The 27,313-nt window shown below is 39.7% G+C and overlaps 1 long non-coding RNA gene across 1 annotated transcript; it reads left to right on the forward strand.

Annotated features, from left to right (window-relative positions):
* Nucleotides 1-1,597: 1,597 nt before the first annotated feature.
* LOC148650719 (uncharacterized) lies at nucleotides 1,598-22,869 on the forward strand. The gene is made up of 2 exons (XR_015925851.1): nucleotides 1,598-1,782; nucleotides 20,998-22,869. It is a non-coding gene; the product is annotated as an uncharacterized LOC148650719 (long non-coding RNA).
* Nucleotides 22,870-27,313: the final 4,444 nt, after the last annotated feature.

A 27,313-nucleotide genomic window follows, 5' to 3' on the forward strand; every position in this document is an offset into this window, starting at 1 on the left:
GTAAACTGCTGGGCAGAGTGTTTATTAACATGCCTCCTGTGGCTAGCTGAATATCCATTATTCTGGTATACCCCTCCAGGCATCCCAGTTTCTCACACAGGGGCGCCCACTGACAGGCAGAGTCAGAAATCGCATTAACCTTTAAATGCTGAAATCAATGCGCTGTTGTTAATTTGTGCTAATTCGTTTCCAATTAGTTTTTCTACAAGGCTGGCTTCATCTTCCAAGATTTTTCTCTCTCCATTAGTTGCACTGAAAGTCTTTCAGTTGCCGAGGAAGCAGGAAGCAGGGCTTTTATGAATCCCTTGCACAATTATATATTCATATTTCTGCCTTCTTTTACAATTCAGTTTTTAAGTCTCTGCCGCGCAGTGCTGGGGGATCTACTGTCCAGGGAAAGACAGAAGCTGCTGTTTAAAGATGACACCTCACAGTACAATATCTTCACCAAAACAGCAGTGCACATTGCGTGGATTACCATACATTGCCGCGCTACATAAGAAAATTCGGTAACACTTCATTTGAATGTTGATGCATAATGGTCCATAATCCCTTTAGAACTGCTGCACAAGATGTTATGATCACATGCATAATGCTTTACAGGGACATGTGCAAATGACATAACATGTAAGAGGTCATTTTAGCAACATTTACAGTGCATACTATGATTTTATTGTTTGGGCAGCAACATTAAAAAAAGCATTCCTGAAAATTCTATACACATCTAAACATTGTAATGTTCTATTCTGTTAAGTAAAGCGCATCTGTCTTTCATTGTATAGTATACAACAGATTTTAATTTATTTCCAATTGTTAGGCGATGCCTTCCACATTACTCAAAACTATATGTAGAAGGAAGTTGGAGTTAAAGACTGGCAAACTGCATTTAAGACTAAGTAGCTTACCCCATTTCAAGGACGGCTGGCAGTCTGAAACGTGGCAAAGACTGGTGAAGATTCAGAAATCTCCTTAAACCTGTGAGCCTCACTTCACCAGCCCTTGTTTCTGTATCTATCTGCAGTCCCCTTCCTTCCTTCCTTCAAATGTGTTTGACTGTTTTGTTACATTTCAAGGTAAAGCTCTAATAATTCAATACCTGAGAAAGCTAAGAAGTAATAAATTGTGTGTGTGTTGCCGTGATAGGCTTTAAAAAACACTATTTTAATCTGACAGAATCAGTGATGGCACGTATAACCTTAAGTGCCCAAATGAAGTTAGTGACTTCAGTGCTTTAGGAGTAGCAATTTATGTGGCCCAGAGTGAAATCTATGCTGTTTATTTTGCTGGGCACACTGTAAAGCTGAGGTAATAAAATTTGAATTACTGACACAGACAAGAAATCAATTCCCAATTAAAAATACAACCATTAGAAAATAAGATTCGGCTATCGTAATGGAAATGTATTGCCCATCAGGGTGTGTAATTCTGAGTGTTATTGACTGTCACTGCCCTAAAGTACAGTCATGCACACTGCTTGGAAGAGAGATGTAGACACATTGGCAGCCCAATGAGCAAGACAGGAAAGCAGCTGGAACACAGCCATCCAGATAAGCTGTGATCGCTGGTGCAGAGCAGTCCTTCACAGGTTGACCCCCGACCACCACTGAGGACACCACATCAATAAACTTATTCTATCAAAAGGCCAGCCGGAGAAGACAGGGAAATGTCTACATTGTGCCAGACGATGAATGGGCCTTGATAAGCCTTACACATGGCCCTGCGTTGCAGTCAAGAGGATTCTCGCTGCAAACCAAATCTGTGATCAGCTCAGCTGTTTTCCAAGTAAGAAAGAGCACATCTTTCAACTTTAATTGTTCTTCCTGGCGTTCCTGGGGAAAGAGCATACAAAAGCACTCTCTGAAATGTAGGTGCTTTACTCTGAGACAGGCGGGTTTCGGTAGTTTTTGCTTATTGTTATGATTAATAGAAGGCCGTGTGGTATTTTAGCGTTCACTAAATCTATTGTGTATTATTTATTATGCTTGAAAAAAGACACCTTGGGGAGAGAAAAACAACAACATAATAAATCATAAGAAATCAGGCAAAGAACAAACATAAATCCAAGGACTTTCGAAAGACAAACTCAGTCAAAATGAAAGTTCAGCTATGAAGTTAGCTGTTCCTGTCAGATCATTAAAAAAAACCTGAGAAATCATTTATTTGTTTCCTGCTTTACTTAGATTTAAGTGACACTGGTGAGTTAATTTTTTTTTTTTGATAGAGAATGACCTAGTGTCTCTGAGCATTGTGAAAGTCCTCTCTGAAACTCCTTCTTTAGCAACGGAAGGAGGAAGTGAAACTAAAGGACAAATATCCACCATGGACAATGGAGGACTAGTCGATGTTCATATTGGATAGAGGACATGGTCATAGACTCTGGGGTGTGGTCATCACAGACTGGGAGGAGAAGGGGATGTGGCCCAGAAGGGGTGTGGCCCCTTTGTATATAAATTAACTCAAAGATCAGTTTACCTCAAGACATTGCGAGAGTGGAAGGTGGGTGGCATGGTGTCATCAGTTACTGCTGCCTCCCAGTTTCGGGGTCCTGGTTTCATTCCGGAAAGGGCTAGCCCTTCCTGTGGTCACAAGGGTTTTCTCCAGGTGCTCTGGTTTCCTCTCACCTCACAGAAACACGCTGAGTAAGTTAACAGAAACACTCTGGCATCTCTAAATTTTCCATTTTCCATGGGGACCCTCAGAAGGACAGGTGTCCCATCCAGGGTGTCATCCCTTGCTTCTGAGATTAACCTGTTTTTTTTATCTCCATAGGTGGGATTACACCCTGGATGGGATCCAGGTTTTACAGTCAAAAACTAATTTGCAAAGTGATTACCCTGTAACACCTCTGTAGTGTGCCAGTACAGTTAATGAGAAATTTTATTGGTTGACATTTTTTAAGAACATTGTTCCTGGTTCTCTGGTATGTAATTTTTTTTCTGCACATCCTTCATAGTGTGTTAGAAAGTGTGCATCCCTGCTGGAAACCAAATTATTTCTGGAGGATTGAAATGGGTCAGTTGATGGTAACAGTCTAACAGAACAGAGCCTAACTAGCAAGAATGAGATTAAGTCATTTCGCCCAGTGGTAGCTGCATGCTGTGTTGCAGCTGTGTGCTCAGTGTTCTTTTTTACATTCAAATAAAACATATTTTTCATCCTTAAATTATACAACCACTGTGAAAAACATACTGTATGCAAATCACTGTTTCTGTTTCTGAAAATACAGTAATGGCAGGAATACGGTAACATAATGTAATAAGTAATATAACAAGTATATAATGTTACATATTATAGTAATATTTACTTTTTTTGTTTTCAACCACCCACTTTGTCACAGCAAGTAAAGAAGTTCTACAATCAATTGCATAAGACCTGCTGTATGTGGAAATTTAGAAAACAAAGAATATAGAAAATAATCTATGTACAGAAAATAGGAACACAAATGCCATACTACACTCACTGCAGTAAGATCCTAATTTCTAGTTAACCCACTGCTGTGTATTTTGGTGTATTCTCAAAACGTTAACAGAGGTTGAAGGTCAGGATCTCGGGATTGTTATTGTTTGGACTCTGAATCCAGTTGGTTACTGTATACTGTATTATTATTGAGGAGGATTTGGGGTACAGAACAACAGCAGCTTAGCTTTGGAATATGGATACATTTCACCTTCTAGTGTAAATTCTAAATCTAGTAGCATTGAAGCAGCTTTTCAATGAACATACAGTACTGTAAACCTCTAAAAAACAGAAAGCCTCTAACAAAAGCCTAGGATAGCCTAGGCTATAGAGTAGTTTCATGACTGTAGTACAGCAAACCGTTGTAAATACTGTCTTTCATCAATACCTTCAAGTATAGTAGCTGCTGTAAGAAATCTGGTACATTCTGATTTTTTATGTTTATGTCACATATGTTAAGATGCAACTAAAACTGAAACTACTGAATGTACTTTCAAATGTACTCGATATTAACTTAGGCCATGTACTCTGATGTTAACATAGGTACAATGTATAACATGAACTATTTTAACTCATACACTTTATGCGTTCATCTGCTTGTGATGAAATTCTCATTTCTAACTAGAACTCTAAAGTATGCTACTGTAATCCACGTCAAATGAAAGCACACATGTTTGAGAACAGGTGTGTGCAAGTGGATGGATTTTTTATATTTCTATTTGTATGAGAAAAGCGAACCCACTAAGTGTTGTAGCCTTATATATTTGTAATCAAAATTGCCTCCACTCTGCTCCCATTACCGCCTCAAATCTCATTGCCTAATTGTTCAGAACGTCTGTTTGTTATTCGAATAGGACAATTAGGCACAGCATGTTATAACAATAGAGATCATAGAGCCAGAGTGTGATTCATTAAAGCCACTGTTATCATTGCAAGGAAACATTAGAGGAGAAAACTCATTTAAAATAGTCAGAATTAAATGACACAGCTGGGTTGATAGTCTTTGGACCAACATAAATGTGAATTACAGAAATTAGAGAAGAAAACTGTTTCAAAAGTAAAGCTTACATTGGACCAAATGTCTCTGATCTTTCAGTTTTATATGAGTGAAGGGAAGGGGATGGAGGGGTTAAGCTCTTAAAAAGTGTTCCAGAAAGGACAATGCAAATTGCAATGCAGTGAATTTGGAAGACACCACTTTTTATGTTTTGCATAAAAGTCCTTATGTTTTGATTATACTGTAGTAATTTAAAAACTATTTTATCTTTGATCTACTGTAGATCAAGTTGTATCAATTAAAGCTTGATAGATATTTTATTGATCATTGATTTACTACAATGTGACATTATGTACATATATTCAGTAATTGAGATTAGGCTAGGTTTAGGGTAAGGCTTAGATTGAGCATGACCACTCTATGTAAATGCGTATGTACAGTATGTGCATTTTTAACTATCTGCAAAAAACATCAGTTGATAAAAAACTATTAACAACCTATTTATACAATTTAACCTTCATTTTATACCGCTAACAGAATAATCATGGAATAAACTAATGGCATTGAGGTTCTGCAGTTTTCGGCACTTTCAATGTCTTCTCCATCTTTGAATGTATTTAAGGAAAAAAACAGTTTTAACCAGAGAAAGATATTTGAAACCCAAAGACCCTGGAGGGTCTTGTCTTGAAGTTCTTGTCAATAGAGAACACCACTGAGATTCAAAGTAAGTGTACATGCCAGTTGTTTCACACACTGATGACTTCCGGCTGATACACATGATATACAAATGCTCAACTTTTACACTGTGTGGAAGAAGTCAAAGTCAAAGTTTAACTTAAAATGTCTGTAAAAATCTAAATGATGTAAAAATAAAACACATCAAAGCAGAAAGCAAAATATATACAGAACATCAAAGTGCACGATTCCTATAGAAAATGGAGTTATGACCAGACTGTCATTTCCTCATTTGTCTGGTCCTAGATGTCCTTGAGAACAGCAAGCCTTCAGGAGTTCACATTGAGTTTCGATTAGCAACATACTGTAAGCTCATCTGGATGGAACAGCATGCAATTCAGAAAGCTTCTGTGAAAGGATAGCTTCACAGGCAGCACAGGAACATTAGAGAGCTCACAGATGAGAGGAGATCATTTTGACTCACTTTGCTTTTTAGTTGTTAATAGATAATTGATCTGATTATCTAATCTAACTGTTTCTTAAAGGATCCCAGAACGACAGCTTAAGCAACATAGTTGGGCCAATTGATCTAGAATCCCACAACACTTTCTCTAAAGATCAGGACCACAGTGCAGACTGTATTTATACAGAGAATATGGAGAAATCTCTGAAATCTCTGAAAAACACTAGCTCAAACTTGTGCCCACCGTCCACATTCAAATATATGGTTTAGCCTTACATTCCAAACTAAAAAAAGTCTACAATCACACAAATATTTTGTGTAAACCTGTTTTTTAAAAATGCATCTTGAAATCAAGTTGATTTTATTAAGAAAAGTTAGAAATATAAAACATACAAGATTGTAATGTATGTACTGTATATATAAATCTAGTCATGCTCTAAACATAGAGCATAAATCACATAATACTTATATAAATTACAATATCTAAAGCATATCTATATATTGAGAAGTGAAGGGGTTATGTTAAAGCTAGTGATAGGCTTCGGTAGAATATATACAGCAAAAATATAATTAAGGTGGTAGTAGTTATAAATTATAAAAATATATAAATGATAAAAATATAATTAATACAACATCGAAAACTTTAAACCCTTATTTTTAACTTTATAGCATGACCATCATTCTGCCCTGCTCAGAAAACAACTTAAGACTGGGATTCTGAATCCTGATACCTTTAAGGTTTTTATGTACTGTATTTCATTCCAGTAGAGCCAGCCCTAGTTACTGTATGCAAAGGGACTTTGAATTGAAATCATGTATTATTACATATTTTACTGGTCATAGTAATTGCAGAATTACAAAGCTATAATCTATTATTTAAGATAAATGGAAAACTGTTAAAAAGGAGTGAGTAAACAAACGAATAATTTTAATTGGAGTCTAAGAGACAAAGAGAAAATGGGATGACATGCTTACAAAGGAATGGTGCAGTATGTGTATGTATGGGTATGCAGTACTATGTGGGGACAAATTCTAAGAAACCGTCCAATAAACACAGTAAATTGTGATATCAGAGGTTTGCAGTCTAACCCTAACCCCAAAACGTAAATGATGTTTTTAAATGTCTTTGTTGCTTCATCTCCACACTCTCCCCAAACCTTGTTTTTGCCATCCTAGTAGTCCCCCAGATCACTGATGCTCTCTCTACCCCGAGAGTGTGACTACATACTGTATCATCAGTCTGAATCCTCGTTCCATGTTCCTGGTGCTTGTGTCCTGGTTTCAGCACAGGCTGCTACAACAATGACAGTGGACCCCCCCCCCCCCTTCTTTGGCGGCCAACTGGTGCAGTGTTGGCCCTCGCTTTTTTTCCCCTCCTTTTGGGGAAATATGAAAGCAGTAGATTTTTTATTTTCAACTGGGGATTCAGTTTGGAATCCATCTTCATCCTTTCACTGTAGCAAACTTCAGCAAGTGATGCTGAAATTATCTGCAAGTTCCTTCCCTGCTTCCTTGTTAGGATAATTCAACTCTTCCGTGTTGCTGCAGTATCTTCTGCTGCCCACCACAGAGCTCCAATATCAAGCGACCTAGGGCTTAGCAGCTGTACTGACACCTGTTCCCTGAATTATTCACTCTACCCTCCTCATTCACTCTACACTTTGTCAGTTGCTGCATATTCCCTTGAACATAGTGCTCTGGGATCCTTTCTGGGGTTGTTACAGCTCTAACCTTCAACCAGTGCAGTCATTTCTTCAGTAAGGCGAGTTAACACAAAACAAATGTTAAGTGTGCTGTCCCTTCATTTTCTTAATTACAATTTGACCAAACTACTGAAAAATTAGAATAAGCATATATTTTTACAATATGTAAAGCACTTGTAAGTTGGGTGTGTTTGATGAGAATACAGTAAGATTAACAAAGTGAAAACTACACATGCGAAAAAGATCTATCTATTTAAGATAATCCCAATTAAGAACAGAAAAAAAAATTGCACAGCAAACACACAGAAATCGCATTACTACAATATCTCATGGGCATATTTATTATGGAACACAGCAGCTGCTAGCCTGCACAATACACCATAATGCAAAGAAACCTCATTGTGTCACCAGTGCCAGACTTCTTAATAAGCAAAGTGCCTGGCAGAGTGCACCCCAGTAACATTATTGTTCCCGGCTGCGTATTCTTAATTTCTATCCTCATATTGTCATCTTCTTGTTTAACATTTCTTCAATCCATGATTCATCATTGCTTTATTATGGGAAAAATATTTTCTACCCCAGGGCGCACATTGGTAAAAACCTTGCTTTGGCAATGAATAATTTTTATAGTGTTCCAAATTAGAGCTCATTAGCTTTCAGTAATGTGTTAAATGAGCAGCACGCATTAGATGTGTGATTTAAATCTGCTGGATTTGCCATGAGCATAAATCTTCTCAATGCAATGTCTAGTTAGAAAGTTACACCATCATACTCATCAAAACAACTGGAAGAGACCTTATACAATTCCAACAATGTACAGTATGCATGTTTTAGAAAAGTCCTGATTCTTGGATTAACCTCAAATGATTAGAGGTTTAGGACAACCTTCAGACATCTCCCAGGCTATGTTTTATCATGTCATCCTATCCTCCCAATCTTTGTAAGATCTCCCCAGATTATTCATTTTGCCCAAACAAGTGTTGATTACCATAAGGTGAATGAGCACACAGTCATTAATAATGTGTCTTTTGTGTTGAGCCTTTTATAATGCACAAATACCCATGTCCAAATATCTATCATGCAAATTTCAAATGATACCTCATTTTAATCAGCAGTGTCATCAGGAATTTAATGAGTAAATAATGCTCCAGTGTCTCAATTCAAGCGTGACATTATGAGTAATTTATTTATGATAAATACACATGGACTGAAATTGTGCAGTATAAATTTATGAGATGGGCTTACTCATTCTTTATACTGTACATTACATCTGCTTAATACATAGTCAATTTTCTTTAAGCAGAAACTGCTCAGTTTACTATTACAATGTCACAAAAAGTATTTGAGTAAGACTACAATTTCAATGCCTGCATTACATTTTTCTTTTTTTTTGTGGATATTAAATGCCAGAAATTTTCTGCATCACACTTCATGGGGAAAATGATTAAACATTTTCAGATTTTCAGATGATGCTTTGAAGTTTAATGCATTTAAGACAGCATTGTTTCTTATGAGACTGCCAGACAGCATATCAAATCTATTACATCATGGTATTTATACTGAGAAAACAACTGTAATAATTCTCAATACATTTTTATGGATTGTAGGTACCACTGGAATAATATAAAAGCCACACCTTAATAGGCTACACGAATATTATTTTGTGTGACATAAAAACCATAAAAGTTAAATATTTTAGAATTATGTTTCTGATCAGCTACTAAATAGCAGAGGTATTATAGGGAATCCGGCAAGTCAGTTTTTCAGCACAGTCTCACACCAGTAGTGGCAAAATATACCAAAACTACTTTAATATACCTTCTGCTGGATACCTGCTGGGAACCTAAAACATAAAAAACTTGGTCACATTGTCACTGCTTGTGCTGCTCTTTCCAGAATGTCATTATCATAATAAATGAAAAAAAAAATCTGAGGGGCATTCTCTTGAGCAAGATATTTGCTGCTATGAAACAAAGTTTTTTTTCTGAGGCAGCTAAATTAATTTTTAACTCTGTGATACTGTAGTTCGTGCAGTTGCCATGCTGCATTTGTGAAATCCGAATAAACACTGTATATACAGCCTAATGTTGGACAGGAGTCCCTTCCAGTGAGAGTCTTATGCTCTCTGTTTGCTTAATGCCATGTGAACCAGGATAAACACTGGACTGATGGGCCCTTGTGGCTTGAATGTACTGTAGCACTATGTACCTATACAGACTAACAAGGTGTGTGTAGTCTGAGAAAGTAAAATGGCTTTTCAATCCACTTCCTTAAAACTAATAATTCCATAAAACAGCTTCCCCCTAAGCCTGATTACTTTATATTTTCTTACAAATAGTTTATTTCAAATAAATATTTACATCACAACAGTGATAATAATAATAATTGCTGCTGTTGTCAAATATATTAGCAATGCATTCATTTTAGTAATAGTATGCAAATAGTTCACTGAAGCATGTATTTAACATTTTAATTATTTATTGATCTGTCATTCTAAGGAGCTGTATTATGGAGCCAGGGTAACAATGCTATACAATATATTAAAATTAGCTCCTATTAAAATGATTAATAGAGAACAAAAATGATCCATTGAAAGTACTATTATTGGTCCTTAATTTTTTATTAAAAAATGCTTGAACATAATTATCTAAAGATTCCTTAAGTGAATTTTAATTCCAAATCCAATTTTTATTGTGTCCCCAACAAATAGATAGCAGACCTATTGTCACTAATTTGCACAGCCATATTGGTAACAGGAAACAAACACTGTTACTAACATGTCACATCCTGCAAAACGTTGTACTGTAGGTTTTAGTCCCATATTGATTTGTTTTTATATTGCAAGTAATCACTGAATTATTAGCACTATCTGTACTAACCATAATCAGCATAAAGAGTTCAATTTGAGTTACTGGGATCTGCGGTAATTTGATATCCAAATACCAGCTTGTGAGCTCTGTGGATTAGGAAAAAAGCTCAGCACAGCTCAACATTTGACTGACAGGGTCTAAGCATCTCCTGGGGTTGGATCAAGATGCAGGCTCTGGGTCTCTGTGTGTACAGATGTTGTCTGTCTTGTTCTTTTGGGGAATTGTGAATGAACACAGTTTGATCTGTGTTACTGGACTTAGTACTCAAGGTGCACCTTTGATTACAGAGTGGTGGTATTAGGAACTTATACATCACGTTTTAAGGTGTTGAAAGAGTGATGGGTGCTCTCTGATAGTAGGGCATTGCAGTAGTCTAACCTTCTGTATACAAGAGCATGCATTCATTTCTCTGTGTCTTGAGTGGAGACAAACTGCCATAGTTTTGCAGTATTTCTTATCTGTAGGAAGCATGTTTTAGATACTGTTTTAACATGAGAGTTAAATGAGAGCCTTGTGTCTAATATGGTTACATGCTGAGTCGTTCAGGCAAATTTTTAAATCCTCTGAGTTAAGTGCTGAAGTTATAGTAGTCCTATCAGTATTGTTTCCTCCAAACAACAGAACCTCAGTTTTATCAGAGTTAAGTAACAAAAAGTTTTCACACATCCAAGTCTTTACTTCATTAATGTAATTAACTAAAGTGATAATAGAAGAGTTGTTGTTTGGTGTAAACGAAATATATATTTGCGTGTCATCGGCATTTTCCACAGGTAAATAGTACCTACAGTAATATAAGGCACTGGTATACTAAGGCTCTGTTGAGCACATTACTTTATCTGTCTTGCTTTAAGTCTATGGTCTTGAGGAACTGATAGAAGCTAAAGACGAATGCCTGTTGCTCTGTGGAATAAATAGAGACAAACAAGTAAATGCACTTTTCATGGTGCACTTAAGTGCCAAAACGAATGCCTCAGTTTCATTTGCTTTGCATAAATAAACCCTTGAGTGGAAAATTTGTTGTGTTCAGATATATGAACAATGCATTTTTCAAAAGCTAAGAGAACAATTATTTTCTTTTTATGAGATTTAATTAGGTAAAAGTTTGCAGGCTCTTTGGGGGCTCCAAGACTGGGAGCTGTTCTAGTCCTGTATTACCAATAAGGGCCTAAACTTCTGTGCGCTGTGTGTTCAGTCTCATTAAGCTACGTAAGTAATGGTTTGATGTGCTTTAATTAAAGAAGGCACTGCATTAAAAGCAAATTTCAATCTCTCATTAAACCAAATATGTAGATTTGTTTTCTACAGTTCAGTTTGTTTGAAGCTAAATGATTCAGTATGCTAATAGTGCTTTTATATGTAAATTATGTTGATTTTCTTTAAAAGGCCATAAACCTCTCTTTCTCAGCAGGAGATTTTCATGATTCTCAAAATGGTTCCCATAAACCAGGCTTTCCTATTATTGTGTTAACTCCTTGAGTACAACAGAGCACATGTCCAAGCGCCTCTTTCTGTTGCTGCTATCGTCCTAATGGAAGCCCAGTCAAAAAACTGACCGATCCTCATCGAGGACGTAATGTTTCTGAAGCGCAGAAAAGTGTTTTGTGCGATCTCAAAACAGAGGCACCAAGTCGTTGTAATAATGCATAATATACACAACAATGTAGTAATATAGAATTTCATTTGGTTCTGAGTCTGTCAGATCCGTGTTACTAGCGAACGGCAGACACGGGACATTTTCAAGCTACAAAGGTGTTTTTACTGGAAGTTAACCGATTCCCGTTTCCCTCAATTGTACACACGCCGTGTGGGTCGCCTGGCTAAAAGTTGGCGCAGCCCTGCAAACAAAAGCGTGAAGACAAATGTACGATACAAACGCCTGTTCAGCAATTACACGTCATCGGCATTAAAAAGCTTTGTTTTCCTTCTGGTTTCTCCTGTGTTTCATGGAATGGGGGTGTTGCGAAATTAACCTGTAGCCCTTCGGATTGCAGTCAATTCAATTCAATTCAAGGTGCTTTATTAGCATGATCGATGGGTACAATCAGTGTTGCCAAAGCAAATAAAAATAATAAAATTAACATGGAACAAAACAAAAAACAGAAGTAAAATAAAATCTACAGACATGTTACAGACATTTACAACAAAGACATATTATAAAATATATGTCTCTCCCCGTAGGAGCAGAGAACAACTTTTCGAAACTCCAGTTGATTAACACATACCTGAGGTCGAAAATACAGGCAAATTGATATATAGGAGGTTTTTTATAAAACTTTCCCATCTGTTTAGGAAACCCGTTTCCGCCAGGGAGTTAAAAAAACAACAACTGCACTATGGTATCTCGCAATTGCGACTTTATATCTCAGAATTACGAGTTTATATCTCGCAATTGCGACGGGCTTCCATACACACCTCCCTTGTTACTGAGTTCACTTGTTTTTTATTTCTTCATTTCGGATTTATTGCTGCAAAAGTTAATTGCAGAAATGAATGCAGTAATTTGTAAGCTATGATTCGCTAAAATTTGGAAGTAACAGAGATTCTGTTTATCATTATTTATTGTTATGGAAGCTCCTTTTATCATTATTTGCTGTTATGAATGTTTTTGTTTATTACTGCAACGTCAAAATACTTCATCTTTGTAAACTGTGTGCCTCGTGCTCTTGTTTAGAAGTTATTTATTATGTGCTCTTCAAAACTGGTCAATGAACTTTTTCTAGTTAAATTTATTTAATTGTTCTAAATAATAGCAATAATAAGGTCGTGTTGGGAGATGACAATAGTAGTGTCTGTGCAAATCGTGGTCTGGAGAGGCCTCTTTCCATGGTCTTGCCTAGAGCTCCAACAAGCGAGGGCCGGCCCTGTGTTGTTCCTTTGGTTCTCCATTTTGTGCGATAATCCTACTGCCCTCTTAAGAACAACCTTTACAAGGATAGTTGCATGCAGAGCTTTTTTTTTTTAATTACGTTTATCAAAGGTCACATAAATCCCTATTTTTGAAGGGCAGGAGATGTTTGTTTGCCTCGCATCTTCGTAAGCTGTTTTAATGGGTTTTCTATATTACCCCGGCTTATTTAGGATTGTGCTTCCAGGAGGCTGTTTGTGTAGCTCTACGGAACTACCATCCATTTTTTTGGGATGGCACAGCCTTCATTGCATACCTATCAATACAGATCTATTCAATGCTCATTTGGCAGGATTCGCTTATATTGAACATCCTGAATACGTATGTACACAAGTAAGCTGTTTATATCCAAGTTAATAGGATAGCCTCCCTGGTTGAATTAAAGGCCCTGGTTGACGGCATGATTTCAGCAGATCAGGAAATTAAAATCATCAGCAAATGACTCTTGAAATAGACAGCAAAGGAAGACAATATAATTTTGCTTGATATTTGGCTACCTGGAGCCTACCATGGAAAAAATCAATGTTGATAATGTTGTTATTATTGCAGTATCCAGTATTATCCACTACACAACAACTCACACTCTGTGAAATTAAATTCAGACTCACACAAAAGAACTACAGGCAAGTCGGTAGTTTTTTTTCGGTCTCATGATCTTTGAAATGATTTATTTTTTAATCATTGTTCACATTTTCTTTGTTTTTCCCTGCATTTAAAAAAATGTTCTGGTGTAGAATAAGTTGAATACAAGAAAAATAAATAAACAAAGCTCCACTTTGGAAAACCCATCTGAGCTCCATATGTATTGATTTTCCTATAAGGCTCTGATTTGACCAGAAAAGAGGTGTTCTGATAATGGATGCTTATATTATATTTTTGCAGTATAAATAAGTTAAAATATGCATTCGTTTTATAATGCAGCATGCTGTTAGATCTTTTTCTCATTTTTGAGTAGCATAAACAAAATAAAATGTATTGTATTATTGTTAACTTTATTCTAGCTGCTTTTCTTTGCCAGACCATTTTAATGCAAACAATAAGAACAGATTGTTGCTAAAGTTTTTCAACAGTAATAAAATTAGAACAACACACTGTAACCAGTATACATTTTTCTATTCATTCTTCCTGAATGTACGTTGAAGACATTTCTTTGAATTCCATTAAAACAAAAAAGTACAGTGTATTAGTATTACAGTTTCACTTTGCAGTAAGCTTTAAATGTAATTTTTAAATATTCTGTCTTTCTCATTACACATTTTTATACATTTTTCTCTCTTATGAATGCAGTACTGTAGACCCAAGAAAGTCAATGGAGTTTGAAATTATATCTCTAATTAATTAACACTGGTATTACTATCTTTCTGGCAATTTCCTGCTTTCAGGGCAAGTTTTATGGCCAGATTAGTCACGTTCACTATGCATCAGAGACAGATGACTATTTGCTAGGCAGAAAGTTTGTTTGACATAACCAGTTCATCCTACAAATGGTAGACTGCCAAAACCTACTAAGATGACAAAGAGAAACAGGCTTCCTTGGCAAATTAAAATCTGAATAAGACACAGCTATAAGCCAATAAAGTTTAAAGTGTTCAGGGCACAATGTAAAAGGTAGAGCTTTAATTACAATGAAAGGGTGAAATGTTACTGTAAAACACTTTTATTACACTACCATTATTCAATCTGAGACAATCCTTTAGTTATTTGCTATCTGCATGACGTACTGTATGGTCTTCTTGTGTATTTTTGTGGGGTGTTTCCAGCTGCTGTGGTTTCCTTACACAGTCCAAAAACATACTGGTAGTTAGCAAAGGAACAAGTAATAGGTTTATTCCATGCTGAAAAAAAGAAGAAAGAGAACACAACGTTTAGGCCGTGGAGCATTCTTCAGGTGTGAGAGAGACAGGGCAGTAGGCAATGGTTAAGTAGCGGGAGAACAAAGGTTGGGAGGGAGGAGGAGTGAGAGGCGGGAGCAGGGGACAGAAAGAGAGGCCAATCAAGAGGTGTGAAGTCAGAATGGGTGCAGAGAGGTGTGAAATGAAACTTCCAATGAATGGAGAAAATTTAAAAGAACAGTAGTCTGTCGTTAAGGGAAGGGAGAATGTGTGATCCCAGCTGCAGAATAATTTTAGTTTCGGTGGTCTTTCTGATGTATGAGTTCGGAAAACCGTCTTTGAGAACACAGACGGAGAGATTAGAGTGGTCGTGGCCGTCAGAGGTGAAATGAGAAACAATGGGCTTGGAGAGATCTTTAATCTTCACAGCCCTGACGTGTTCTCTGAAGCGGTCTCCGAGTCTCCTTCCTGTTTCTCCAATATAGATGGCTGGGCATTTACTGCAAGAGATACAGTAAATAAGGTTGCTGGAGGTACAAGATGCCCTCTGGGTGATCCGGAATTGTCCTGAGGGGCCTTGAATGAGTGGGGTGGTGGCTGTGTACTTGCAGGTGATACAGCGAGCTCTGTTGCAAGGGAAAGTGCCTGGTGTGGATGGTTGTTGAGGGCGGTCAAGGGAGCTGTGAACAAGGAGGTTACGCAGATTAGGTGGTCGGCGATATGAGATGATAGGGCGATCAGAAAAGAGGGCCCCGTTGGAGGGATCATCCTGTAGGATGGAAAAGTTGTGGTTAATGGTCCTGGGGATAGGGTGGTGTGTTAAGGTGGTAAGGAAGCACCAAAGGAATGCGGTTGTTACGGCAGGAGTTCCTGATCGGGTTGATGGTCCGGGGGGGGGGTTTGGCTCGGGCAAGGGCCCTGTCAATCACACTGCTGGGGTATCCTCTGTTGATGAAAAATTAGTACATTTCGAGGGCTTGGTTCTCAAAGTCGATGTCGTCGCTGCATAATCGTCGTAACCTAAGGAACTGTGAAAAAGGAGGAGAGTTTTTAGTGTGGTTGGGGTGAAATGAGCTGTACAGGAGGTAGCTGTGTGAATCCGTGGGTTTGTAATAAACTGAAGAAGACAGTCGGGGGTAGTTGATAGAGAAGTTGATGTCTAGAAACGGAAGAGTAGTGGAAGATATGTTAACTGTATATTTGAGGGACGGGTGGAAGTTGGTGAAATGGTGCAGGAAGAGCTCAAACTGATCGTTGGAGCATGTGGCGGCACCGACGCAGTCATCAATATATCGTTTGTAGAGGTCAGGGACATAGCCAGTGTAGGAAGCGAAGAAGCGTTCTTTTACCCAGCCGACAAAAATGTTGGCATAGCCATCATTATGGGGAATGACGGTGTACAGAGATGTGATGTCCATGGTAAAAATGTAGCATTCGGTACCCTGAAATTGGAAATCATTAAAAAGTTGGAGCGCGTGGTTGGTGTCTTTGATGTATGAGGGAAGATCTTCAACCAGCGGTCTCATGAGGCTGTCAAGAAGGGCTGAGATGTAAGTAGTTGGACAGTTGATTTTCTCCTTGGGTGAGGTTAGACCTATGTTTACTGGGTATAGAGAGTGTCTTGGGAGCTTGATTAGTGCATTGGTTGATGAAATAATCAACTGGTGGAAAACGGCCAGAGGAGGGAGTCCAACAGCTCTGTTTGGGATTAATGTTGTTAATGACATCAATAACCGGGTTGTTATCAGCTGCCTGTGAAGATACTGGTAGGTAAATTGGCTTCTGGGAACAAATGCCCTGGTGTGAGTATGTGCATGTCTGTGTTGGTGTTTGTGTGATGGACTGGTTTCCATTCCAGGGTGTATCCTGTCTTGTACCCATTGCTTACCGGGATAGGCTCCGGCTCCCCTCTAACCCTGTGTTGGATAAAGAAAATGGATAGATGAATGGATAAAAATATATTATGTAGAGCCAGGTTTATTAAATGAGCATTAAATAGAGAATGCTCATAACTTTTGAAAGCACAGTGAAAGCAGTGTTCTAGGGGTTTCCACCCTTGCTGCTCCTGCCCTGACAGTTCGTCCTTCACTGCATGGGCGCAAACCCGGGTCTCTGGCATCACACAACAGGGAACTCACCAGCTGAGTTAAAGGAGAACCTCCCCCAGCCTGGCTGGCTGAGATCCCAGTTATACGCAGGGGCGTAATTGTTACATAAAGCAGGAAAGAGTCAGATTCCCTTACTGCCCTGCAAAACAGGATATAATGACAAATGACAGGGGAGATGTGACACTATCTTCCTTGTGTTGATGCTAATACCAAAAGCAGAAAAACCTGCCAAGGCAGGCATAGAACTGGGACCTGAACCACTCCAAACCATAGAATTTCTTAAACCAGCTAGTCCCAGCAAACATCCACATCACACCTTTAACTCACCGTGAGAGTCAGCAGATCAAGGATGTTGGCTCCATTCTTGGCGGCTCACAGTCTCTCTGTGGCTTAAGTGGCTTCACGCTTTTGTCCAACTCTGGGACAACTAATGGTGTTATTAAACAGAAGGAGGAGATGAGAAGGTCAAATTCTGCATACAGGGACAGGGCTACCTCTCACCCTTCAATTTCCCTGGTGCCAATGCTCCAGTCATGGCCAAGGCAGCCTCAAAGATGGTGTCCCTCCACCATCACCCCCTTTTCAGTTGGCGTCCAACTGCTGCGGTGTCAGCCCTCAATTCTTTCCCCTCCCCGGGCTTTCCACTTGAGGACTTTTTTCTTTTTTCTTTTTTCTTTTTTCTTTTTTCTTTTTTCTTTTTTCTTTTTTCTTTTTTCTTTTTTCTTTTTTCTTTTTCTTTTGGCGATGCTGCTTCCTCTCCAGCAAAGGCTTCTATTTTCCTGATTGCCACAGTGTCTTCCTCTGCCTACCACAGAGGTCCAATTTCGAGTGAGCCGGTGATTGGTGGCTGTGCTGACACCTGTTTCCTGAATCATGTACTTCTCATTCTCATTCTACAATCAGTTCCTGCAAAACTTTGCAGATGAACCAGATCTCTTCAATAGCTATCTTCTGTGTTCAAAGAAATCTGCGTGTCTGTTGTGGGGGGTCATGATAATCCTGACCATTGTCTTTTTTAACATTGAGTTAATGTCAAAGTATTAAGTGTGCTGTCTCTTTATATTCATTGGCTTGTTTCATCGTTATTAGACTTTGATGGAACCAATGAACCGACGTTATTGGACAGCTGGGGAGGAGGTCACAATTTCACTCTCGTACTTGAGGCATGGGACATAAAGTTACTAGTTTATTTGTCTGCTCCTATATTTGCACCTATTTATATAGCATAGAATTTTACTGGATCAGTGCAGGTAAAGTACCTTGATCAAGGGTACCACAGCAGTATGTCAAGTGGGATTTGGACCACAGTATTCCTGTTATAAATTCAGTACCCTAACCACTGCTCCACACTGCTTCCCTGACTTCTGAAGTTGCATTACAGGAACTGCCGTAGGCATCACAAGCATAAAAGAGTATAAAAATGAGTTTAAAGAAAGGATTTGAAAGTGCTGATAGATTTGCAAGATCTGATATGAGCTGGGAGATCATTCCACAGACTTTGAGCAACAGAACAGAAGCCACAGTCTCCAAGGGTCTCCCAGTGTTCGGATCCTCACATTAGTAACTGAAAGAAAACCAGAAGTGTGAAAAGCCCAGGACAAATGTGTAGGTGTATAAGGGGTGAGCAGTTCATTGTTGTCAGGAGTTTAAAAGGCAACCAGAAGTATTTTGAATCTTATTCTGAAATTTACATTAGGTAGTGCAAGGAAACTAAAACAGCTGAGTTATGAACCAGATGAATTTTTTACATGTTTGCACACAATACCAAGCACTTCCACATTACACAAGCACATTACAATAATCAAGTCTAAAAAAGACAAAACCGTGTATTAGCTTTTCTTCATCAGATGTACAGCAATGTGTACAAATACTCGCAATGACACAAATAAGACATCTTTACAACACAGTGGAAATGAGCTTCATCTGTGAGACGTCTCTCCAAAATGACCTCCACACTCCTCACCTGAGCACTCGGACTGATTCCAGGCCACTAGGGTTTACACAGTTGATAAGAAGAGCCAATCAATACAGCAGGTCAGATGTAAAAAGTTTTGTTGCATCCATTTTTAATTTCACCTAAATAAATGTAAAGCCTGATTAATGTCAGGCTTTGTGTGAACATACTGTACATTTTGGTGTCTTAAGCCTAGAAATATAACCTCAAGTCATATCCAGCCCAGTGATAACATATACCGCAGATACTCAAAACTGTGGTTTTGAGTATGCATTTTAAATTTTACACACTCTTAAACAACTAATGCAAAACTATTTGTTCAAATCGGCCTATGGTCCTCCACAACAAAATCGGACACATCTGGCATCTTGTAAGGCTCTGTTTTCGGTCCTGTTTGTTTTAGTATCTGCGGTATATGTTATCACTGGGCTGGATATGACTTGAGCACTCTTCTGAACACTCCACTCAAAGCACTTTACAGGTAATGGAGAGTCCTCTCCACCTGCAGCTCCTCCTGGATGATGCAACAGCAGCCATAGTGCACCACACATCAGCTATCACTGGGGAGGAGACCAGAGTGAGGATGCCATTTCATCGATGCAGATTATTTGGAGGCCGTGACTGGTATGGGCCAGGGGGAAATTTGGCCAGGATCACACCTACTGTTTTCGAGAAACACCCTAGAATTTTTAAAGACCACAGAGAGTCAGGACCTCAGTTTTACATCTCATCCGAAGGACAGCACCTGTTTACAGTATAGTGTCCCTGTCACTATACTGGGGAATTAGGACCCACACAGACCACAGGGTGAGCGCCCCCCTACTGGCCCCACTAACACCACTTCCAGCAGCAACCTTAATTTTTCCCAGGAGGTCTCCCATCCAGGTACTGACCAGGCTCACACCTGCTGGGCTTCAGTGTGCTGCAGTTATGAATTGCAGGGTGATATGGCTGTTAGCTCAAATCATCTCTGTCTTCTTTTTTATTCCTTGTCGTTTTGAGGTTTACGCAGAGTACTTTTGCACCTAATTAGTTTAGCAAATAGGGTGTTAGACACTGAGTATAGCCAAACATTTCACATGCTGTTGTGTCCAGATTATCACCATTTACTAAATCAAGCTCAGAACTTCCTAGAAAAAAAAACATGACAAGACTTACAATTAATCAAAAAACAAATTAATTTGCCTGCAGCAATGAGAATTAAGTAAGTCATCTTTTGATAAGTGAATCTTATTTGGTTAGGGTTGGAAAGATCACTGATCATGAAAATATGTTTTACGCTTTCACTGGAGAGTTTTAGGCACTTTTGTTACCTCATAAATTGATGCACACAGCTGCAATAAAATGCACATTAATTCATTCCATAGCAGAAATATGAATTCAAAAGTAACTGTTATCAGTACAAGCTATTGATATGCTTGCTTTTTTGTCTGTGAAAGCCAAGCATCAGTCGTATCCCAGTTACATATCATATCACTTGTACTACCAATTATATTATTCATTAAATTTAAATGATACACAATTCACATGTCATATCATTATACATTGCTAAATTACAAAAATGGTTCACATCATTCAGGAGGCTCGTGGTTTCTTTCTACATGGCCAGAGCTTATTTCAGTTTCTATTGTCCCCACAACCTCTTTCAACCGGCCACTCTGAGGTGCATCTCAGCCACACACTCCAGCTGAAGTCCACCTAAAGATGGTCGTAGTGTATCTATAGATACCCCCAGTCCAGAATACAACCCAGGACCCAAGAACTATGAGGCAACAGTGTTCCACAACTCTAATCCAGTCTATTCCAACAATGTAAAAGAAGGTTGTTAGAACATGTTTTTTTGGTGCAAGACTTCTTTCTGGTACAAGAACAGTTATATTCATACAATTACAATCACAGTTACTATTACTGTTATAAATAGATCTGTCTTTATTTTTGCACATTCCAAAGCCTCACCTGGGTCACTGCCCTCAAAGCACAAGGCTGAACAAGCTCCAAACACAAGCCTTTCTTATACTTTTCTGTTCGCTGTAGGCAAAACACCTTCCCTGGAGAGCGGTGCTGCAGGCCGAAGGCTATCCCAGACACACTGAGCCACGGGCTGGGGCTGAGAACACCTGCTCCACTCTGGGGTGAGATGCCAGTCTGGCACAGGGCCACAAAGAAAATAACAATTAAAAGTAGCTACACAAGCATGTCTCTGCGAAGAGGAAGAAAGGCCATGCAAAGACAAGGGAAACCATGCAAACCTCAGACCAGAACTGAACCCAGGCCCAAGAGCTGTGACGCACCAGCGCTGACCACTACACTACCCTGCCGCCTGCAGTTAGACTTTTGTAGAAGTCATTTTGCTAGTTAAAAAAATATCCGTAGAAATGGGCTCTATTCCAACAGTCTCGACAATTTCTACCAACAAAAACTCAGAAACAGAAAGCAGGATTGCTTTTCCCAAAGACAATCCACCCACCCACCTTCCCCAAAATGCAACAATTTGACTCTAAATAAGCAGCAGAAGCAGCTTAATTTTATCGGGGAGCACTTATTGTACATGTGGCAAGACGGAGTTAAACAGGAGTTCCAATACCAACTCTTTAAATTTGGCAGTCTTGATTTCTTGCATATTTATTCTCAGCCTCTGAGTAGCACCTCTTCCTACAGTAGAAAGGTCTGGTCTTGTTAGTCATGGGCTGCCTGCTGGGAGCTCAGTATGAATATTTTATTAAAAGGCTCCATCACAGAGGGGAAGATACTTCTGCACTTGTTAAGTTTCACTTATTTTGTTACCCTGCTGGTACTGTGTTAATTATTTGGATTAGCAAGTTATAACTTCCCTCCTGGAAAATGTAACAGGACGTCTCCCTGTCTCCCCGATTACAACATGGTGGCCCATTCAGAGCATCAATAGGAATCTATTCAATACTGAACTGTAAGCTGATTCTTAAGGAAATACTAAGAACATGTTTTGCAATTCTTAATAAAATAGTTACTGTTATTGTAATGGAATAATGCATTCTATATTGAAAAATAATTTTGACATGTGCACAGTATCACCACACTGGACTTTCCAAAGTGCACCTGTGGTGGGAAGTACCTGCCCCTGGAGAATAATCCTGTACTCGTGTGGCCGGTTGGCAAGTGTAATGGTTCTAGGGGTTTCCACCCTTGCTGCTCCTGCCCTGCCAGTTCATCACCTGCCAGGTGGATGCTGCACACTGGTGGTGGTGGAGGGGAGTCCCCATTACCTGTAAAGCGCTTTGAGTGGAATGTCCAGAAAAAGCGCTATATAAGTGTAAGGAATTATTATTATTATTATCCCTCACTGCCTGGATGTGAACCCGGGGTTCCGGTGTCACACAACAGGGAACTCGCCAGCTGAGCTAAAAGAGAACCTCCCCCAGCCCGGCGGCTGAGATCCCAGTTATACGCAGGGGCGTATTTGTTACACAAGGCAGGAAAGAGTCTGACTCCCTTACTGCCCTGCAAGGAGTAGAAGTGGGCAGGGGAAAGTGGCGGGGCCCGTCCTGTGTCACCGTGTGCTGCAAGCTGACACTCCTACGGTTGGTTGTTGCTGTTGTCTTGCAGGGAACCAGGGTCACAGAGGTTTCTCGAATGTTCATCTTTTCCTGTCAGGAGCAGGGAGTAGGTGTTGACGAGAGGGAATGAATAGTGATCGTACTTTTGTAAACCGTGGAAATAGCGCGTGATTCTAAAACTAGAAATGTTCTAAACTTTCTTGCAAAAAGGAATCCTTGCAGCAGGTCATAAGTCAACTCTCAGCTAAACAAAATAGATTTGTCCACAAGGATAAGCACATCAAGAAAGGCAAGGTAAATGAAGAGGCACATGCGTCTTTTTATTCATCTCATCAATGCATATTCCTGGCTGAATAAACTTCTGATTGACATCTGTGTGCATCCCACTCCTTTTTAATCCTCGCCAAAGCCCATTTTAACGGTATTAAACTTTAATTCTTTCATGATGATGTTCAGTTTAAGCTGAGTTTGCTGAACAAATATTTTGCAGTGTTTGAAAGGAAGAGCATCTGCTAATTCACATTGACAAAACCTAAATTATTGAGGTTCACTAGGCCGTGCATTAAGCACCACCTTAGTTGCAGACAGAAATCCAATGTGGCATGCCGCGGTCTTCAACAGCAGATTATTACTGCAGACACACGAGATACCGACGCAGACAATAATTTAGATCAGTTGGAGCTGTAAACAAGATAAGCAGAGACTGACTTACATCAGCATAAGCACATTTTTTTTTCTTTGAGAGCTTTGACAAATGGTGCATTATGAATTTCCTTGGAGATACAGTTAAATAAAACAGCACTCACTCTTGTGATTAACAGGGCATGTTTGCAGGGCATGCAGTAAACAAACATTAGCATTTCAAAATGAATAGGAACAGAGCAAATTTTTTTTATTATTCTGGCACCTGTTACCACTTTCTGGGTTGGCAGCAAATGTGAAGCAGTGCAATATGTTGTGGTGAGAACCATTGGTTTTATTTCAAAATACAGTAACAACCCATGTTCTGTCCTCTTCGTACCATAGACTCTCTGAACTGGCTGTATTTTCTCATCGAGTGACACTTGCATCTCTACATCCTGGGGATTTGTCTTCAGTAATTACATGAACTATAATATACCGATGATATACCTGATCTAGTGTTTTGCCTATGTCTGACACATGCTAAAAAAAGTGCCTGGAAAAAAAGTAAATAGGCTAAACCAAATATGTTTAGTTGTTTGGATGGCATCTAGTTAATTCAGCAACAAGACGTTTTGTCAATAAATTTTTTCCATCCAAATAATATTCAGCTGCAGACTGAAGGTCTGTGTCTATTGATAAACACCTCGAGGCCAGTTTACTGGCTTTTACACTGCAGGCAAGGAAATAAATTAGAGAGGTTACAGACTTCTGAAAACTTCACAGGTTCTCTGTACAGGGGTGGGACTTGCCCCTTCAGCACCTCCCATCCTCTCCCTTGTTTCTGCAGCTGATCACAGTGCAGTAGAGAAATAGAATTGCGCTGGATAACTGGTGCAACCACAGCACTGATGAGGTGAAGAACGTTTTTCTTCTGTGGACCCAGGAGGCTCCACTGGTAGAACTGGTCGCCGGCCGTTAGAGCAGCCACGCCCCAGACCTCAACTGTTAAAGCTACCCCCTGAAGGACTCCTAGAGTCCTTCTACTAGAGCACAGCTGTCCAAGTGGGCTCAAGGGAAGCGTCCTCCACTGACTGTGAAACAGTGTCTCCTGGGACCCACCAGGCACCTGCAAACTTACCAACAGGCTCCGGCTGTCAATCTCAAGCACTTCCTACGGCACAGTGTCCCAGTGTTACCATATCGGAGCTCTGGTTTGGAAACTCTGGCCCAGGGGGAAGAGCACCACCCACTGGTCCACCAGCACACTGACCGTCTTTCCTGAAAGCTGCCCCAGCCCAGACCAGGCCCAGTTTTGCGTCTGAGATCTGATGAGGTGGTAACACTGGAGGCTGCAAGGTAGTAACACTGCTGCTACCATATCCCGTAAAGCTGTGTTTCAGACCTCAGCTAGTTACTCTTTAAGTATTTCCAATAATGCCATAACTCCATAGCAGCCACTGAGGACTAATAGCATTTAAACACCAGTTAATTTATACACTTATCCGTTGATAATTGAGTAGATTATGTGTTTAATTAATCATACAGGTGTGAAAATGTTTTCATTTTATAAGGGCCTGATTTTATAGGATTATTTGGTCAGTTATCCAGTTATCACAAAGAGTTTAGGCGAAAGATGAACTTTTTTCCTTTTATGGCTGGCTCATTTTCTTTTAAAATAATGATATAAGGTTATCAGAGTCAAATTTAATCATGGATGTTACATGAAGACTTTTTCTTTCACATGTGTATAATTGAATAGTCCTCCACCTGTCTCAATTGAAAATGCTGCTCAATGGAAATCTATTTGCACAATTCACTAAATATGGAACTATATTTCTCTGTAGCAGCCATGTTTTGAAATCATGCCCTTAATTAATATGTAAAATAATATTAATTAGTGCCAATCTACTACCTATCACTTGTAATCGGAGGTTTCAGCAATTTGTATGCCTTAACTTCAGGATTTAAAAAAGCAAAAAAAAAATCACCTCACCCTGCCAACTAAATTTATATCCTTCTCCTGTGTAGATGAAAGTCGCTAAGATGAGTTTACTCTCTGCCGCACAAGTCTTGAAATGGCTGATTGATTTTCAACGACCAGAGATAAATCCGCGTTCGGCGTCTTGTGCCACTGTGCACTGCCTTGTCCTCTGCTCCACACAAGCTCATCAATCTCCCCTCTCTCTGTGGACCCAGTCCCCTCAGATATCGCCATCCACTCTTGCATGAGTCTCCTGAGATTGATTCCTGCTTTCTGACCAAGCCCTCAAGATTGTATCTCGCTCTTAATCCATGATCTTTAAGGTCACATTCAGCAATTCTTGCCATTTACAGAAAAAACCCCAAATAAACTGCTTAAGTCAAGGCAATTTACAAAGATCAGTCATGTTCCGTAGAGACCCTGGATATTTTTGCATTGCTTATGAAGCACAGTCATGCAAAACAAAAAACAGAAGTGTTAATCCTCTGGGATCTATCAGACAGGGCAGAGAAAGAAAGCTGTTCCACACACTACTGATCCTCACACTGTTCTTATCACAAGGAGTAATTACCACACAATATAAACTCCTTGCTCTTTGGCAAGACGATTCAAGCTTTGCACAAATACATATCATGTGATCCAGTGTCAGGTGGTTTACCTGCAATACCCGGAGGATCGTGGTTTAAGACTTGCTTTGAAACTGACTCTTCCTACGGCCTTGAGCAGGTGCATTTACATCAGCAAGCTGTACCTGCGAGTAACTCTGCAGCAGGATTTGTAGGTGTATCCCCTTCTCTTTCTGCATTGATTTGGATGAAAGACGACCTGCCAAATGACTAATTGATGTTAGTGACTGCTAATTTTTTTGCACAACAAGGAGCAGCTGGCTGTCATTCAGATTTCCATCCTTTATTTAACCAGATAAGTCAATTGAGAACACATTCTCATTTACAGTGATGGCCTGGGCTCCATTTATACAGTAGGGTGCTTACTGGAGCAATCAGTGAGAAGGACCTTGCTCAAGGGCATAACAACAATGACCTGCCCGGAATTTGAACCCCTGATGATCAGGTCTGGGGTCCTAAACACCAGTCCATTAGGCATGTACAGTACAGCTGCTAATGGTAATGTAAATAGCATTGTCTGACTGCAAAGTGAGACACACATTTAAGGATTCCAGAGATGAAAAAGTGTCAAAGTACCGAAATCAGAGTTTCTGGACTACTGTTCTCTTAAAGCTCTCCTTTTCTTCTGGCATTTTATCAAAACAAACAATACTCCTCACCTCCTGTTCCAATCTGGATTTAGGAAGACGCAATCAGTTCCTCCAGTTACAGGTTCAGTTCAAGTTCGTTCAAACCCCGATGAAGGTGGTGAGGAGACATGATTTGTGTGGTGAACTTAACTGGGGTTCCTCACCTGGCTGTGGAGAGCAACAGCCCTTCTGGAAGGATGGGGTGCTGGCACTTCCTTCTGCCTCTCATGAGGGACAGGCCAGGGAGCTGCTGCTCTGGTGAAGGAGGGGCGTAAAAGCTGGAGTGAGGTTATGACATGACCTCCTCCTGAATTCTTGTTTAACCCTCTGTATACTGTAATTATCATAGACCTTGCATTACTTCATGCCTTCGGACCTTTCTCACACTCAGCACTTGGATTATCATAAAACCCAGATCGCTCGCTGTTATTTCATCTTTTTGTTTTCGCTTGAAAACTATAGTTGCTGATCCACACTTGCAGGCTCATTTCCCAGCTGTAATGATTCTGTGAAACCGGATCCATCCAGAACTGATCTTTCAGATCCCTCTTCACCTCCTCTGTAGATTTCCAGCTAATGTTAAACTTTCCAAGTGAAAGAGAGGAGAGGCAGGATGAACTAAACCAGAGAAAGAGAAAGTGTCACGGAAGTGCCCAAAAGGGGCAACGCGCAGGTTAACCCGGGCTCAGGGGTTCAGACGAAGCCGGGGTAGAAACCTATGCCCTCAGGCCACGGAAGAGGCGACCTGGTACTAATCTGGTCTCAGGACATCCGTACTCTCAATGCTGAGCCAGGAGCAGAACAGACACTGGAAGAAAATAGGCTCCACAACAGGACACACCGGAAAGACATGAATAATCACAGGGAACGAGGAACAGGACAGACGTAGGGCGCCCTCTAGGTGTACAGGGTGTGACAGAAAGACGCTTGATGCCATCACACCTGCTCCACTGCTTT

Source organism: Lepisosteus platostomus, chromosome 13 (assembly GCF_059453375.1).
Source record: "Lepisosteus platostomus isolate fLepPlt1 chromosome 13, fLepPlt1.hap1, whole genome shotgun sequence".
NCBI lineage: Eukaryota > Metazoa > Chordata > Actinopteri > Semionotiformes > Lepisosteidae > Lepisosteus > Lepisosteus platostomus.